Here is an 18,743-nt window from a genome sequence, read left to right on the forward strand (position 1 = left end):
GGAAGCAAATTAAAACCTCAGGGGCACTACGCTGCAGTGAAAAATATGGTGTTTGGAGACTAAGTGACCTGGATTCAAATTCTAGTTGTATCATTTAGTAGCAGTGTAAGTTTGAGGAAACCAGTTTTCCTGACCCTCAGTTTCATTATCTGCACAATGATGAAAACCATTCCTCTCTGGTAGGTTTTGTTGTCTGGCCTAGAACTTGCTATCCTCTTGCTTCAACCTCCTGAATACTGGGATTATAGCTGCAAACCACTACACCTGACTTTCCCGTACATTTCTGGGGAAAAAAAACATTTTGGGAAGGAAATTGCACTGCAGATTCTATCAACTTTGTAAATATCTAAGGATGGTATATGGGTTCCTAAACTAGAGACACTTTAGGCTGCGCGAAAACTGGGCTGTGTTTCCTAGAGCTAAAGCAGTCAACCTAAAGGGACTGCAGGCCGTGCTGAGGAGGAATGAGACACATTTCAAACTAAAATACAGAAAGAACTTCCCTAAATGGCATCAGGAACTTCTAGTCAAGGAGAATTCCTTTCACTGGAGAAAAAGGTTGGGACAAATGCTGGGCCTGAGCACAGTACAGCTTAAACAGATTGAACTCTGCTTAACAGTATCATGCTAGCTGAGTATCACTGGAAGTGTTTGAAAACATTAATGGAGGAGCCTCAGTCTCAGAGAGTTTGAGTCTGTGCACCCCAGGCATTAGATAGGCTTATCAAATTTTCAGATGACATGGAACTGGAAGAGAAAGTACATGGCAGAATCAGTATTCAAGTAGCTTTCAACAAAGGCCTCTTTCTCTGACCCAGCAAGAAGATATTGTTCATGTCACATTCTTTTAAAGTGATCATATAGCTGGTGAGATCTTAGAAAAAAAATCTGTTAACTTCTTGGACTTCCAGTATCCTCATATGTAAAATGAATAGATTTTTTAATTAGAGTTCTATTAGGTGCAGGTAACAGACAATTTAAGAGAAGGAGGAGTTCATGGACTTCTTTGGGCATAGTCGGATGCAGTGTGTCTGCAGGCTGCCTGTGGGCTTTCTCCCATCTTGGGGAAGAGGACTCCTAGTAGCCTCAACTTGCTAACTTATCATACAAAAGACTCCTGCAGGACTCACACATCGTCTCTGAACCAATCACTGAGACAGTGAGTCATGACTGAGTCAGCCTTGGTCATGTGCCCACGCTGAGGATGGGTGAGGGAGCACACCATCAAGGACACCCCAGTCCACCATTCTGACAGTTCCCCCGAGGGAGTGCTGCAGAGTGACTCAACTTGTTCAGGCAAATATCCTGCAAATCCTCACAGGATGAGCAGGGCATATATAGTCATTATAACACAAGGCTGCAGGCAGAGTTAGTGTGAGATGAGGCAGGTTTGCAATTCGCAGACTAGCTCTAATGCCCAGTTTTTAAAGTCTCTGAGCTCTGCTTGTTAATAACACTGTCTGGTGGCAGATTTTCTTTTTCTGGACACAATCCCTTGAATGCCAAGGCTTGGTGGAATATTTAGTTTGCTGGGTGTCCTCTCAAAGCACATTGAATCTTCTGAGAGACAGGTCTGGTGGAAGAATGGCCACTTTAGAAGGCCTGTCTACCCTCTTGTCCTCTGAAGTGCTTCTGCCCACAGTTTTCTGAGGACCTTGTTCTCAATTCTTCTTGTCTCAAAAAAGATGATCTGGACTTCTCAGAAGTGATTGTGGGGATTAGAAGTAAAAGGCAGAAGGGGAGTCTCTGTGCCACTGGGTGTGATGGTGCATGGTCCTGTAGAAATGGGGCAGAGGGTGGCCTTGCACAAAGAAGCAAGGGAGTTGGGTGAGAATGGAAAAGAATAGAGGATGCACAGACAGACACAGAGGCCTAGACAAGCCAAGGCCTGAGATGCTGGAGCAGGAAGGATGAAGGTGGGGAAAGCTTGGCACCCTGGGCTACGGTCATAGAAGGTTACTCCTGGAGCTTACCTATGTCCTCATCAGGCTTACGCCTTACAAGGTGTGAGGAAAGTCATCCTACCTATGGTAAGCTACTTTTTTGGGTCTATATATGCTAGGAGGTATATTAGAGACTTGAAAGAATTTGGAGTAGTGCTGCTGGTACCAGACAGTCTGAGATTGCACTGGGGTGTGAAGCCTTTAGGAGGAGGTTGCTGAGAAAGCTGGGGTGGGCTTGGGATGATAGGAAGTGGAGGAGGAACTCTTCTGTGTCATGGAATTAGAGGCAAGTAAGTAAGGAGCTTCTAGCACTCCTAGAAAAGAAGCAGAAACTTTCTACCAGATGCAGAATTCTCTAATATTCTAGGATTAGGGGAAGTCATGCCATTGCCAAAGAGCTGGAAAGCAAGGTATCCCAAATGCATGGGGAAACAGGACTGGCAGAGTGGCCTATGAGAACCAGAACCTTTGATTCTCAGTCACTGTCATTCTGAGACCAACTGACTTGTTGATGGTCCTTTAACTGTTTTATTGTGACAGCGAAAACTTCTGGGTGAGAGGTCTTCTTCATTATGGGGTCAGCCACCTGTCCTACAGATCCCACTGAAGAACGAAAATCACCCTGGAAAGGGCATTTGCCTTACTGAAAATGAGAAAGTCAAATGTGGGTTTTTTGGTCCTGTGCTTGTGTGTTGAGCCATTAGTTATGACTGGCTGTAGCTCCTAGAAATGACTTCATGACAATATTATTCTACAAATAATACTCAGAGTGCTTGGCTCTAGGGCTACAGAAGAGAGGCAAATAAGAAAAAGGCATCCAAATAAATATGTAATTACGTTGTAATAAAGTCTATGAATAAAATGGGAAAAATAATGGGGTGGAAGGATGGGCTTTCTTCCCAGACTAGGTGATAGAACAAGATGTCCTCAAAGCATTAGCATTAGGACTGAGACCTAGGTTTTAGTTTAATTGTTGGCCAGGCATCTGAAATGGCTCAGTGACATGGCAGGCTCACAAGAAGAGCTGGTTGATGAGGGAGGCCTCAGTGCACAGTTACTTGAGTGTCCTCAGGGTCTGTAGAGTGGGCGAGGTACGAGACAGCAAAGTGTAATGATGGTGCCTTTAAGGAAGCAACAATGGAAACAAGGTGTAATGATGGTGCCTTTAAGGAAGCAACAATGGAAACATCACAGCCCATCTCACCCCATTGTGCTTGTTAGACAGGAGTCACTAAGTCCTGACCTTTGGTGGAGATACAGAGGAAGCTGAGCCTCAGCAAGGGCTAGACTCAGGGACTGCGATACTGTTGATATTTAGTTCACTCCTGTTGAATTTAGTTGGTTTTCTCTTTGGATTGGTTTTCTTGCTTTCTTTTTCTATGTAACAATATGTGATAGCCACCCCCTATTTCATCTTGCCCTCCTTTTCCTGGGTTTGCAGCATACACACAGACCAGTTCCAAATTCTTGGCCCCACAGAGAGTTGGACTGGTGCAAGTTGGTTAGGCTCTTCTTGGGTCCATGGACTGGGGTCAGGGAAGCAGTGGTGGGGGATGGGGAAGTGTGTGGAGACATGGCTGGGAGTGGCTCACCGTGTAGGAAGAGGCAGGAAAGGAACTTTCCAGAGCTAGGGAGAGCTGAGCAGCACTCAATGTGTCCTCTTCACGTTGTCTACTATTGGTCTTGTCAACTTGTTCCATTCCTACAGGTGGCGTATCCATCAATGGGAATGAATGAGACTTTGAGCATGGGAATTTTGAAAGTGTACGACTGCACTTGCTTGTTAAAATAGCCCCAAGAAAGGACTCATGGAGCATTTTATGGGGTACTTTTGGAGACTGTTGAATAAAATGATCTAGTCATAAAATAGTTGGAGTTAATCAATTGAATAAAAATATCAGAGCAAAGAAAAAAAGATAGAGAGAGGGCTGTTTCAGCTGAATGGACTAGTGTGTCTTATTAAAATTAGAAACAGGAGTCCAATACTGGAAGTGAGACAGCATGAACAGAGATCTTCCCAGGGCAACCTACCAGTGGAAGGCAGGGGCTTTCATTTTGGAATAACTGCTGCAGAAAATGAGACATAAAAGACTAAGTCCTGATATTGTCATTGTAATTGCTTTCAGACAAGACTTCCGTTTTTCTGGCGAAGAAGTCAGGTTGGTGAACAGTTTTGCTGGTGATACTCATAGCTGCAAAGAGATACCTTGATGAGAAGTCACTGGACCCTTCTCCCGTGTTTTCCCAGCCCCGTACTTTCAGATGGACAGAAAGTTATATTTGTTCTCCAGGCTCTTTGGAGGCTATTGGACTTTCACATAAGAAGCCCAGTCTCAGAAATCTTCCCTTCAGTTTCAGCTGTTGTATTAATACCATTCACGAGCCGAGGCAACCCACCTAATTAAATGTATTTGTATAGACAGGTGTTCCCATTAGAGAAATAAAAATCAATGGAAGATCATGTTCGTGTTCCCAGCCAACACTATATTGGCCCACTTTATTGAACTACTAGATTGTGGTCTGTTTATCTGTTGGTTACTTTCTCAAGAAAAAAATGATACCATCAAGGGTAATTATCAAGTAATCTTCAGGGCATAAAAAAGAGCTTCATTCAACTCCTCAGTAATAACAGTTATTACTGTACTCTCTAAAAACAATTGGCTAGTTACTCGCAGCTCCCAAAGAGTTTCCCAATCCAGAAAACTGCAAATTACAGAATAATGATCATTGAGGTTCTAGGGGTAACTCTAGTCATAATTTAAATGTAATTGGTAGAGCATGAATAACTATGAATTATGTCAGATATACAACCTCTTCACAGGGAACTCACACAGCTATTTGTGGTGTGTGAAATAAAGCAAAACCTCAGTTGAATGTTAATCTTAATAAAAATCCCTTTTAAAACCTAATTTTCATCTGAATGGATACCATTTGTTTCAAGGTGCTGGCAGGGAGTAAAGTGAAATTGAATGTCAAAAGTGAAATTATTTGTTGTTTCCCAACTTCTCAAATTGAATGCTGAAAGCCCATGAGCGAAACAAGACATTTTTTGATAGAATATTGTTTCCTAGGATTTCAAAGCTTTAACAAACATTAAGAATCTCCCCTACCAGACTAAGGTAAGAAAGCTTTTGGATTCTGGTTGTGATTTTCAGACCTTTGGCCATTGTTCAATTTTAGGATCATTGAGCAGCAAACCCTCAGAGTAGGGTTTAGTCATGGTAGTTTACATGGTGGTCCCAGGAAGCATCACTGGAGAAGCTTTACTGGCTCAGGCCAGTAAAGCAGAGACTAGAATGAGCTCCATCATGAGGGGTAGCTGGAGCTTGAAGTCTCAGAGAATCTGGAGGCTGGGAGGAACACTGCTGAGATATTCCAGGGAAGAACACCAGAGCATTCACCCACTAACACCCCACTCAGCAGTAGCTTGGGGTCTCTAGAGATATTTGCTGCTCATGCTCACTGTGAGAGTGGACAGAGTAGAAATGAAGGCTAAGTTCTTCTTCATCCAGAGAAACACACTCTTCATTCTAGCCCAACCCAAATGTTCCTTCATGGAAGGAATTGAGGTTTTGAGGCAAAGTAGATTTGCAGAACAGAATATTTAAGTTGACTATTAGCTATTATTAAAGGTCCTTGCCATTCTCCGTATTGTGATATGGGATTGAATTGTGCCCTCCGCCCCCTGAAAAGATATGCAGAAGATCTAACCTTAGTCCTTCAGAAAGTGACTTTTTCGGAGATAAGGTCATTACAATGAGGTTATTAGTGTGGCTCCCAATCCAGCATTTGTCCATATAAGAAGTCTGGACATAGAGACAGATATTGGGAGGGAAGATAGTAAGAACAGACACAGGGACCAAATGGCCATGTAAGCCAATGGGAAAGGCCTAGGACAGAGTCAAACAGGAACCAATCTTGCTAATACCTTGATCTTAGACTTTCAGCCTCTAGAATTGTGAAACTACAGTCCTATTGTAAGACTGTATTTGTGTTACTTTGTTATAGCAGGCTCAGCTCCCCCTCCAATACCTTCTTTTGTTCTCTCTCTCCCGTGGGCCTAAAACTTGCTCTCCTGCACAGTGGAGGAGTGTGTGTGTGTGTGTGTGTGTGTGTGTGTGTGTGTGTGTGTGTGTGTGTGTGTGTGTGTGTGTGGTTGTGGTTGTCACAGTTCTGGGGGTTGGATTCAGGACCTGGCCACTGTCCCTGAGCTTTTTTGTTCAAGGCTAGTATTCTACCACATGAACCACAGCTCTAATTCAAGCTTTTTGGTGATTAATTGGAGATAAGGGTCTCTTAGACTTTCCTGTCCAGGCTGGCTTCAAACCACCATCCTCAGACTTCAGCCTTCTTAGTAGCTGGGATTATAGGCATGAGCCACTGGTGCCTGGCTTCCCCTCAGTGTATTGTGAATAGCAACTGAATTCTTCTTAACACTTTCCCATCCAGTTAATCTCTAAGAAGCCTTTTTGTTGGTAACCATTTATATCCTTTAGCTGTTTTCCTAAACAAAAGAATAGGTTTCAACTCCACTGGTCAACTTCCTTTACACTACAGCCAGCTCTTAAAATAACTTTCCTTTCTTTCAGTTATATATGATTCCATATTTTGGTCATGTTTAAATATCCATTTTAGATACAAATGTAAACTGATTACCTCTAATCATCTTTAATTCCTCCTGGAACAATCTTCAGGTGACCTGAGATTAGCTCTTCAGAACAGAACACTTGCTTTTTTAAATTGTTTTTTATTGTGAAAATACTGTACAGAGGGGTTACAATTACATGGGCAAGATAATGAGTACATTTCTTGTCAAGCATTGTAGTTTCCTCCTTTGTTTCCCCTTCTTATCCCTTCCCATCCTCCCCCACCTCGCCCCCTCCCACCAAAGTTGTAAAGTTAGTTTTCGACATAACAACTTGTACATCTCATTGTTGCAATAGGTCCACCTTATCCACATCTTGCAGAGGAAATAGATCTGCATTGAATCTGCTCCCTGAGATGCTTTAGGAAACTTTGTTCCTGTGGGGGTTTCTAAAGACATAGAACATATTTTCCTGGATCCTTATTCATAATCTGTTGTTTATCTAAGACAATCCAGACTCGTTCAGGTCTAGATCACAGAGCTGGAACTATAGATTGCTTCCAGTTTTTCCATGACGAGATGTTCAGATAGTAAATCAGCATTCAAAGGCAAAAGGTACTTATTGTGTTTTATTTCCTTCATAGGTGCTTTCTGAAAACCTTGGGATAAAGTAAGTATGTGTCCATTTTCAAATTAACAAGAAAAGTTCCCTGCCAATCCCCCCCCCCCGCCCCCACTACTGAGGTCTGCACAGTGTTTAACACTTGCTAAGCAGGTGCTCTGCCTGAGAGCCATGCGACCAGCTATGCTGGATTTTTTTGTCAGTCATGGGGCTGGAACTATGGGCCTGGGCATTGTCCCTGAACTCTTCAGCTCAAGGTGAGCGCTCTATCACTTCGCCACAATGCCATTTCCAGTTTTCTGGTGGTTTATTGGAGATGAGAGTCTCACAGACTTTCCTGCTCAGGCTGGCTTTGAACCGCTCTCCTCAGACTCAGCCTCCTGAGTAGCTTGGATTCCAGTTGTGAGCTATGAGCACCCAGCTATGCTGGTTTTATTTGAAAGACTTCATTGATGAATATCATTATGCCCAAAACCTTGTCCATAATAAATAACATATGTTTATTAAATGAATTTTTTAGTGAAAAATGATTCTCCTAGAACAGCCCCCTAAATCCATGAACCAAATGCAAGCATTCCACTTGATGAAATGGCAGTGTGGAGAGGCAGGTAGAGTGCATTCTGGAGCTGGGTTGCCTGAATTGACTCCATCCTGACACTCAGGCATGCTGGAAGCTTAGGCAAGTTACATAAACTTGATGCCACTCCATGTCTCACCTAGAAAGTGGGGATAATAATGGTGCCCTCATTAAAGGTTGCTGTAAAGAGTGAATGGACTCCTCCATATCAAGTGCTAGGCTCTGCGATACGTATCAAATTTCTTCTTGTATGGAGTTGCTGTCTTTCTTCCTGTAACTTGCTTTCATGGCTTTAGTTCCTGCTCCCTGAAACACCATCAAAGGGCAGTCATTACCCATTCTTCTTCCTCAAGTCACATCCAAACAAAACATCCTGGCCTGTTCAAATACTCCCACGTGTGCCTTAAGTAAACATCTTCCCATGTGAGCCCTCTTTGTCCAATTCGGCTGACCGTTGCTCCTTCCCCTGTGGCTCCCAGATCACACCCTGGTCTCCACACATGGCCCACACAGAGTGGGGGACAATGGCACTGTTATCATCCTGTGCTGGACAATGTCTTTCCATGCATCTGGCTGCGGGTTTCAATAAGTGCTCAGGCAGACCTTGCAATATAAGCTCAGCCACTAAAATATCCCAATGTCCTTAATTTTCTTTTTATCTTAAACTTCAGTATCCTCATTCTCATTAATGCATTTCAATGTTGGTGCAAGTGTACATGTGTGTCTTGTTAGCATTGTTTCTATTAACATTATATACCATTGTGGGAAGAAGGGAGTAAAGAAAGAAGAAAGGAAACTGTCAATATAAATACAAAAGATTCCTTCTTTTGTTCCTTTTCTTCCCTTCTCTTCCTCTCCCTTCCTTTTCCTTTTTTCCTTCCTTCCTTCTTTCCTTTCTTTCTTCCTTCTTTGCTCTTTCTCTCCATTCCTTTCTTCCTTTCCCTGGATATTGAGTAAGAATTTTTGTGATGCCCAGGAATTAGTAATTGGGCTTGAAAGAACAAAGACACATTAGGGACCTCATTTTATTTTATTTATTTTTGTGTTTGTCTTGTCCAGGTCCATTGTGCATAGATAGTATAAAATATAGCATGAGTCAGAGGACAGACATTCTTTACCTGAACAAACTTTAACACTTACATTTTTTCCCTGACTGGTCCTGCTATCTTGAGTCATAAAAACCTTCTGATATCCAGGCTCTGAACTGATCACCAGCTTCTCCACAGACTTCCCAAGCTTCAAACTCTGCTTGTTGCTGCAACAGACAGCTGTGACCCAGGGGGTCTGTGTTCTGTATCTGGTTCCAGCCTTTGCCTTGAGCCCAGCAACTACAGACTCCCCTTTGCTCTCTCCTACTTCTCAGGGCTCTTCTGAGCCATACCTGTCAGTCTCAATTAGTTACTACTTCTTCCCCAATGTACTGGGAAGCCTTTAACAGCTCACAGTTTCCACTCCTTCATTTGGCAGGCAAAGCAAGGTATAAAATGATGCTAAGGGAAATTAACTCCAAGACATGGACACAAGAGGTTTTTCTTTGTTGTTGTTGAATTTAATGTACTATGTTTCTTTTGTATGTTCTTGCCCCTATGGTATATTCCCTGTTGTCCCTATATTTGATTTTGGTGCACTGGTATTGTATATATGTTTATCTGGATCAGGGAAGGGAAGGGGAACAACAGAATGGTGAGAAAAGGACAAGGGGGAACCAATGCAATAGCGACATACACAAGACAATATGCTGGAAATGATCTGTACAATTTTGGGGGCTTGGGGGGAGGGAAAGTAGGAGAAAAATGAGAGAAATGGTAATAAGGCTGACAAGAAATGTACTCATTACCTTACTTATGTAACTGAAACCCCTCTGTACATCAACTTGACAATAAAAAAAGGAAGGAAGAAAGGAAGAAAGAAAGGAAGGAAGGAAGAAAGAAAGAAAGAAAGAAAGAAAGAAAGAAAGAAAGAAAGAAAGAAAGAAAGAAAGAAAGAAAGAAAGAAAGAAAGAAAAAGAAAAAAAGAAAAAGAAAAAGAAAAAGAAAAAGTAATGTCAACCCCTGCTGGCCAATTCTGGCTGAGTGTAAACGGCTTGTTCATCCAGTAGATGGCGCCTCTGGAGCCGAAGGAGAGAGGACTTTCCTGTTAAACGCACAAAGGGCTCTTTTGATTTGCTTTTTCCCTATTGGTTTCATGCACCATCACATCTCTCCCCACCCCCAGTCCTAAAAGTAACATTAAAACAAGGCACCTTTCTCCTTCTCACTCTCAGGAGGATTCAAACTTCTCAGCTGCTCCTACTAGAGTAAGGGGAGAAGTTTGTTCTTATCTCTCACATCTGAAACTGAGACTCAGTTTCATTTGTGGTCCGGCTGTAATTGGAGCCCATAGAGAACAGTAACCCCACCCTGAGCTCCTTCCTTTGCAAGCTCTGCAATTAACTTTAGCCACCGGTTTCCCTTCTTTTCCCCTTTTTCTTCTTTGCTCCTTTCTTTGCTTGCTCACCCTCTTCCTCTCTCCCTTGATTATTCTTGATTATTAAACATTTAAAATTATTGATCATTATTACTTAATCACATCACAGCTGTCTCTGGCCTTCCTGCCTCCCACCTTCCTTTATGAGGACCGGAGGGGGGGTTGCACTGGGCTCACTTAGAGAATGTAGGACTCCAGAGCTTTAATTGCATCTGCAGAGTACCTTTTGCCACGGATGGTAACATATTCATGAGATCCAGAGGTCATGGTGTGGCATCCTTGGGAGCCATTACTCTTTCTACCACAAGGGCCTGTGAGTAGCATCCAACATGAGTAAATGTGCCTAGGGGCCAAGCACATGCTATCTTACACTTCATCTAAAGAAAGGGACTACTGATGGCCCAAAGGACAATGAAGGCGTGAACAGAAATCTGCTAAACTCAATTGCCAATATCTTGGGAACATTATTTTTTTTTTTAAGTGGGAGACCTTAGATTATCCCTAAGGACTAGTTGCTAGAAACATGCAAAGAGGAGGTGGTAAGGGGAATTGTTTCACTGTAACTGGAGACATTTAAAAGCACAAGCTGGCATGGCTTCGGAGCCACTAACAGTGGGGGAGGTTGGGGAACAGAGTCCAGTGGCTTTGCTGAAAGGCCTGTGCTTTTGCCTGGCACTCAGTTACAGAATTAAACTCGGATAATGAGGATGGCATCAAAGCAGTTAACTGCTGAGGTTGTTTCCCCCACCTGTGCATCCACTTCCAAGTCTCAAGGGCAGAGAACTAGATGGGAAGAACAGGCTTCTTCTGCTCGTGCCAGGGCATCATGTTCTGCTGCTCCATCAGGACCTACTGGTCACTCGGGAGGCATGGACAGTGGATTAACAGGCAGCCTCCATGGTAGGAGGACCCAGTGTGGTGAGCCAGGTCAGGGTCTGCTATTGGTCTTCAAGAATCAGGTATAGGGAAGTAAAGAGGGTGTGAGGGACACTTCTGTGTCCTGCAGGTTAATGTGGTTAATGAGTGAGATTTGTTTTTTCTGTTTGCTTCTAAACTGGTACTTGAACTCAACACTGAAAATACAAGGGTGACGTGTTTCCATGTTTTAAACAAAGCTGTCAATCATTGGGCTGCAAATGACTTACTGAGAGGGTAGAATTGGCTCTTCTAAACTGTAGCTATAGGCTCAAACCAGCCTTCTATAGCTCCCCTTGCTGCACCCTTCTCAGACAGGAGAGAAGAGGAGAGGAGATGTTTGTCAGGATTGTGAGTTGAGGTCCAATACGCTGGAGTGGCGTGGGCCCGGAGCTTGGAGGTAAGGTACACCTGCCAGGAGATACAAGTCCTTATGAGGTGAGGCGTGATGGAGGAGAAACAGAGCAGCCCATAGCCCCACCCCTGCCACTGCATATCACAAACGAGACAAAATGGTAAAACACGCAATGACATATAAATTTAGAGCCTGGAAAAGACAAGGAAAGAGATTCTCTCCTAAAACCTCCAGAAGAAACACATCTCTGCCACCACCTTGATTTTAGCCCATTGAGACTGATTGTGAACTTTCTTTTCCTCTTCTTCCTCTTCCTCTTCCTCCTTCCTCCTCCTCCCCTCCTCCTCCTCTTCCTTCTTCTTCTTTTTGTGTGTGGTACTAGTGATTTTGAACTTAGGGCTTTATGCTTACTAGGGTGGTGCTCTACCACTTGAGCCATTCCACCAGCCCATTTTGCTTTGGTTATGTTTTGCTTTATACTTAGGTGGGTCTGGACTGTCATTCTCCTAGTTCTGTTCCCATGTCCCTTGGAATGACAAGTTTCCACTCCTAGCCATGTGCTCCCCCTACAGCTGGAATGACAGTCACATGCCTCACTATAGTTGTTGAAGATGGATGGAGTCTCTCAAACTTTTTGCCCAGGTTGGTAACAAACACCATTTCCCAGTCTCTGCCTCACAAGTAGCTAGGGCTACAGTTACGAGTCATCACCTTGGGTTTTCTTCCAGAATTTGTAAGAAAATAAACTTACTTTGTTTTGTAATGCTGAATTTGTGAGAATTATCTGTGGTAGTATCCCTCCAATATAAGCTCCTGCATTGTCAGAGGTTGTTAATGAACATAGTGCAGCTTTGTAAGATAGGGCCCTTGTTGCATGTTCTATGTCAAGTCCAGTAATCCTCAGGCTCAAATTTTGCTTTGCTCATGGACTCTTTACTGGTCTGTGACTTTTATACCCAGGGGATGAAGTACCCCCATTGATCACACCCAAGTCAGGTGACTACCTCTGGAATCAGAAGGTGGGATTATCCCTCAAAATTACACTAGGAGGGGCTGGGAAGGATCAGTGGTAGAGTGCTTGCCTCGAATGCATGAGGCCCTGGGTTCAATTCCTCAGCACCACATAAGCAGAAAAAGCCGGAAGTGGCACTGTGGCTCAAGTGGTAGAGCTGAAGAGCTCAGGGACAGCGCCCAGGCCCAGAGTTCAGGCCCCATGACCAACAAAAATAAATAAAAATAAAAAATAAAATAAAATCACACTAGGAAAGCATTAAGAATGGGTATTTTCTTGGAGGAAAGTGAGAGTAAAAACAGAGTCAGTGGGGCTGGAAACGTGGCTCAGTGGTAGAGCGCTTTCCTTGCATGCCTGAGACCCTGGGTTCGATTCCTCAGCACTGCATAAGCAAAAAGAAAAAAGCCAGAAGTGGCGCTGTGGTTCAAGTGGTAGAGCGCTAGCCTTGAGCTGAAGAGCTGAGGGACAGCGCCCAGGCCCAGAGTTCAGGCCCCACGACCGGACCCCGCCCCCCAAAAAAACCCCCACAAACAGAATCAGTGTTGGAGAATAGCAGACATGCTCACTTTGGAGAATGAAGGAGCCAAGAAGGGGAGCTTCAAAGTGGTTTTATTGGAATACCAAAGAACCCTAGATGCCATATTTATTATTAAAAAATCCATCGTCAGCCCCAAATATATGAGCTCCCTTTCATTAATTTGCTCTATGCCATTTGCTCAGATGAAAGAGTTTAAGATTTTAAGAGGTAAGTTTAGTGTGTGCATTTGGCTTCTTTTTTTGTAAGACTGAACAACATCCTTTCATGTCTAAAAGCAGGGCTCTTTGGCGTGACTGGAACATTTCCTGTGCAACAAAACCTGCCGTGACTAAGAGTTATCTTTCCTATCATTGAGGCAGCAAACCACCTGCATCAATGTGCTTTCAAACCAGCCTCTCAAGTACAGGAAAGTTAGAGAGGGGCTATTAACAGGCTTCATGGAGGCAAAGTTCAAACACATGTAGATCAAGGAGAAAGAAAATGACTCAAATGAAAGGCCTGAGATAGAAGAGAGAACCAGCACAGATGTAGTGGTAACTAGCTGGGAATAGCTAAGCAAAGATCAACCGAATAAAATTATTCATGTACAAATTGTGAGGTTAAAAAAAAAGAGAGACCTAAAATACTGGATAACACTGGTATGGAGATGGGGAGGAAGAGGATCAAAGTAGTCTAAGGTTCTCTTGTGACTCACAAGGAAGCAAAACATTAACTTAGGAAATCACAAAGTATTCATGCTATTGCATCTGGGCTCACCAGAAAAAAAAGTAGTGGGAACCTGTGAGTAGAAGGGAAAACAGAAACACAAAGAAGACGAAAAAGCCCCCGCATGGCCATTAACGCAAAACTCTGGACAAGAAAGGAGACAAACAATGTACAAAGTAGATCATGTGGTACAAAATAAGACAGTGGAAGTAAATTCAAATATATCAGCAATCATAATAAATAATGTGAGTAACATCCTTTGGTTAAAAAGAAAGAAAAGATAGACTCCCCACAAACTCCAGCTACAGGCAAAACCTGAAACTTAAGGTCATAAAATACTAATTAAAAAAAACAGAATATGTACTAGGAAAAGACTGATATAAATAAGTATGGTAGAGCTGTAGTAATAGTAGACAAATCAGACAAAAAGTCAGTTGTTACTAATACAGTGACAGAAAGTTTTAGATAACCAAAAAGTATGGAAATGATAAACTTGTTTACTACTAAGAGGAAAAAAAATCAGAAATAATAAGGAAAAACTGAAGAATCTACTGTATGTAGAAATAGAATGGTAACAAATAGTATATGCCTCAACATGTAGCATGTAGCTAAAGAATGCCTTCAAGGCAACATGGGCTTCTTGTTTTATTTTGGCTTTTTGTTGTTGTTTAGTGGTGCTGGGGCTCAGTTCCAGGACCTCATGCATGCTAGGTATTACATACTAGTTATCACTGAGCTATACCATGGCCTTATTTTTGTAATGCTTCCTTTAAAGGAAAATAGAAGAAAAGCTCAAAATTATTGACCTGCAAACTGAGAAGTTAGAAAAGAAGAATGGCAGATAACACTCAAAAAAAAGTGAAAATAAAGAAGAAACAGGGAAGGAGAAATCAATGTGGTAAAATGCAGTCCTACATTTCATGGTATGGTAGAAGACAAAGTACTTTCTGAAAAACCTAAGGAAACCATCACTCTTCTGAAATTAATCCATACCAAAGGGAGAAAAGACACAGGTAACACTAATAGGAAAAATGGGGAATATAACTCTAGCTAAAACAGATTTTACGAAAAGGATACTATGGCCAACATCATGCCAGTGAATCTGAAAATTTAAATAGGTGCAAATTCCTAGCAAAATGCAATCTGCAACACGTGACTCAATACAGCATGGAAAACAGTATAGGAATAATAACACATTCACAAGGAGACAAGTCATCCCAACCAATACAGGAAATGTCATTGATGAAATTAAACATTCATTTAATGAACTTTTTAATTATAATTTTATTATTGTTAAGTAGTTTTCCAAAGGGGTTTCAATTTGATATGTCAGTTTATGAGTACAATGCAACTTGATCCATGTCACTCTTATCAGTCTCCTCCATCTCTCCCAACACCACCCACCCCTCAATTTTCCTAGTTTCACTTTCACATGTACACATTGAATATTATAACTACTTTCTCCTACCCTTCCTCCCTTCATTTGTTCACCTTCTATCCCCCACTTGCCCTCAACCATACTAAATATTGATTTTATTAGACTGTAAGTTAATTGTTCAAAGGAGTTACACCTTTGGAAATCTCTTCTGAATATATACCATAGTTTAGTTAGTACATTTGTAATGCAGAAACCTTAGGCAACTAGGAATAAAAGGCATCTACAAAATCCCAACAGAAGGGGTTAGGAATGTAACTTAGTGGTAGAGTGCTTGCCTAGCATGCATGAAGCCCTGTGTCAATTCCTCAGTACCACATACACAGAAAAGCCAGAAGTGGTGCTGTGGCTCAAGTGGTAGAGTGCTAGCCTTGAGCAAAGAAACTCAGGGACAGTGCCCAGACCCTGAGGTCTGGCCCCAGGACTGGCACAAACAAAACAAAACAAAACAAAAAACCCACCCAGAAACAAAACTAAGAGGCAAGAGGTGAAGTCTTCTCTCTAATGCCAGGATATGAACTCACCACCCTTCTTTCTTACCCTGTCTGCATTTCTTGGCTTGTGCAGTATATTAAGGAAAAGAAAGGCATAAGAATAAGAAGTAAGTAAGCCAGTCTATCATTAGCTTTCCAAATATAAAATCATTACCCCAGATGCAGTTACATTTCTTCATATCAACAATAATCATTTAGAAATTGTAATTTTTTTTTGCAATATGTCGTGATACTTGCCTGTAATCCCAGTATTTGGGAGGCTGAGGTAGGATTGTCAATTCTAGATCAGCCTGAGCTACATAGTGAGACTCTGCTCAAACACCAAAAAAAAAAAAAAAGAGAACAACTTTTAAAAAATAAAATAATAACAACATATATAAAGTACCTAGGAGCTGGACACTATAATCCTAGCCACTAGGCTGATATCTGAGGATACTGGTTCAAAGCCAGCCTGGGAAGGAAGGCTGTGAGACTCTTTCCTTCAGTAAACCTGCAAAGAGACAGACTTGGAGGTATGGCTCAAGTGGTTTAGTGCCAGTTTTCAGTGGAAAAGCCAAACAAGAGTGAGAGACCTTGAGTTCCATCAAGCCTCAGAACCGACATTTAAAAAAAGCACCTAGAAATGTATATATCAAAATCTGGACATGTTTGTTATGGAAATTTATTGAAAGACATTGGAGATTACTAATTAAATAACATATCCTAGGGATTGTGGGGATTATGGTTGAAGCAGTAGACTGCCTGCCTAGCAAGCCTGAGGTGAAAGCCTGAGTTGAAACCCAGAGTTAACCCCTAGTATCATAAATAAATTAATACAATTTAAAAGATCTGCACTATGTTTTTGATTATTCAATATTGCAAAGATATTAAAATCAAATAAGATCTAAATAATATTTTCTTTAAATTGACCTCCAGACTCAATACAACTTCAATAAAAATTCCAACAGATTTTTTTTGGGGGGAGGGGGAGGGCCCGGTCGTGGGGCCTGAACTCTGGGCCTGGGCGCTGTCCCTCAGCTCTTCAGCTCAAGGCTAGCGCTCTACCACTTGAGCCACAGCACCACTTCCGGCTTTTTTCTTTTTGCTTATGTGGTGCTGAGGAATTGAACCCAGGGCCTCAGGCATGCAAGGCAAGCACTCTACCACTGAGCCACCTTCCCAGCCCAGGATTTATTTTTGTAGAACTTGAATTCATTCTAAAATTTGTATGAAACATGAGGGAGCTAATAATAGCTCTCTTACTGTCAAGGAAGAACCAAACCACAAAATCAAGGTAGACTATAGACTTACAAGCGACAGATATAATCCGCAAGACTTACATTCTTAAATATAAATCCTCAAATGTCTTTGTGACAGGGAAGATTTTTTTTTTTTTTTTTTGCTAATACTGGAGCTTGAATTTGGCCTTGTGCTCTTGCTTAGTTTTTTCTGCTTAAGCCTGGTACTCTATCACTTGAGCCATACCTCTACTTCTAGCTTTGTGCTGGTTAGCTGGAGATAAGATTCTTTTGGACTTGTCTGCCTGGGGTGGCTTTGAAAAGAGATCCTCAGATCTCAGCCTCCTGAATGGCTATGATTACAGGCATGTGCCACCTGTACATGGAAAGAATTTTTAAAAGATGATTCACACACCCACAATACCCCAGCACACACACACACACACACACACACACACACACACACTCATACACACACACACACACACACACTCACATAAGAAAGCAAATCAAAACCACAAGATACTACTACTGAGAGAATACTTGATATTTTTAAGGTTACAATACCAAGGTCTCAGGAAAAATATGGACCAACCGAAAAACTCCATGCATTCTTAGTGAGGATGCAATGCTACATCCACAGTGGGCGAACAATGTAGCCCGCCCTTCCCTCCTTCCTTCCTTCCTTCCTCCCTCCCTCCCTTCCTTCCTTCCTTCCTTCCTTCCTTCCTTCCTTCCTTCCTTCCTTCCTTCCCTCCTTCTCTCCCTCCTTCCTTCCTTCCTTCCTTCCTTCCTTCCTTCCTTCCTTCCCTCCTTCTCTCCCTCCTTCCTTCCTTCCTTCCTTCCTTCCTTCCTTCCTTCCTTCCTTCCTTCTTTCCTTCCTTTTTTCTTTTCTTTTCTTTTTTCTTTTTGGTAGTTCTGGGGCTTGAGCCCAGGCATGCTAGGCAAGTTCTCTACGTCATGTGCTACTCCTAACCCTTTTGTTTCTATTTTGTCTTGAAGATAGAGTCTCACCACTGCCTTGGCCCAGGATGGCCTCAATCTCATGATTCTCTTGCCTCTGCCTCGTGAGTAGCTGGGATTATATATGTAGCACTATGCCTAGCTAGCAATTTCTTATAAAGACAAAATACTCCTACTAGCTGGGTGCATATGGCTCAAGCCTGTAATCCTACCTACTCAGGAGGCTGAGATCTGAGCTCTGTGGTTTGAAGGCAGCCTGGGCAGGAAAACCTGTGAGACTCCTATCTCCAATGAAGTACTCAGAAAAAGCCAGAAATCCTGCCACTGGGACTCAGTGCTAGCTTTGAGCAAAAGCAGCTCAGGGACAGTGCCCAGGCTCTGAGTTCAAGCTCCAGGACTGGCACAAAAACGACCTCTACCATATGATCTAAGAAACCTACATCTATGTATTATCCAAATTAAATGTAAACTATATTCACACAAAAATGTCATGGCACATTTCAGGGACCCTAATGCCAAATGCCAATGGACAACAATGTAAAATTGTGCTTTTGCTACTTTAACCTTCGCCACCTACCTGGCCTGTGTGAACAAATACAGTTTCTACGAGGATAGCTGGAAGAGGTAAGGAAAAAGGAGACTCAGCCTGGCACCAGCCTCCTGCCACTCTGGGCTTTCAGCCTGAAGCAGTGGCAGATTGAGGGGAGACAGGATTCTATGTTGTGTAAAATTCTGAAGCCTTGCAAAGCTAGAAGAGAGGGCTGAATTAAAAATTGTGGGGAGAAATGAGCAAAGTTGCGAAGGAACAATGTGAGAAGGAAGAAAAAAGTTTTCTGATCACCTCAGGGAGTCCAGTGTGCTGAATACAATACTTCTGTGAGCAGTCACTTACACTAGTTACGAATGACTCTTCTCT

The sequence above is a fragment of the Dipodomys merriami genome, unplaced genomic scaffold, assembly GCF_024711535.1.
Source record: "Dipodomys merriami isolate MVZ:Mamm:240054 unplaced genomic scaffold, mDipMer1.0.p SCAF_1, whole genome shotgun sequence".
In the NCBI taxonomy this organism is placed as follows: Eukaryota; Metazoa; Chordata; class Mammalia; order Rodentia; family Heteromyidae; genus Dipodomys; species Dipodomys merriami.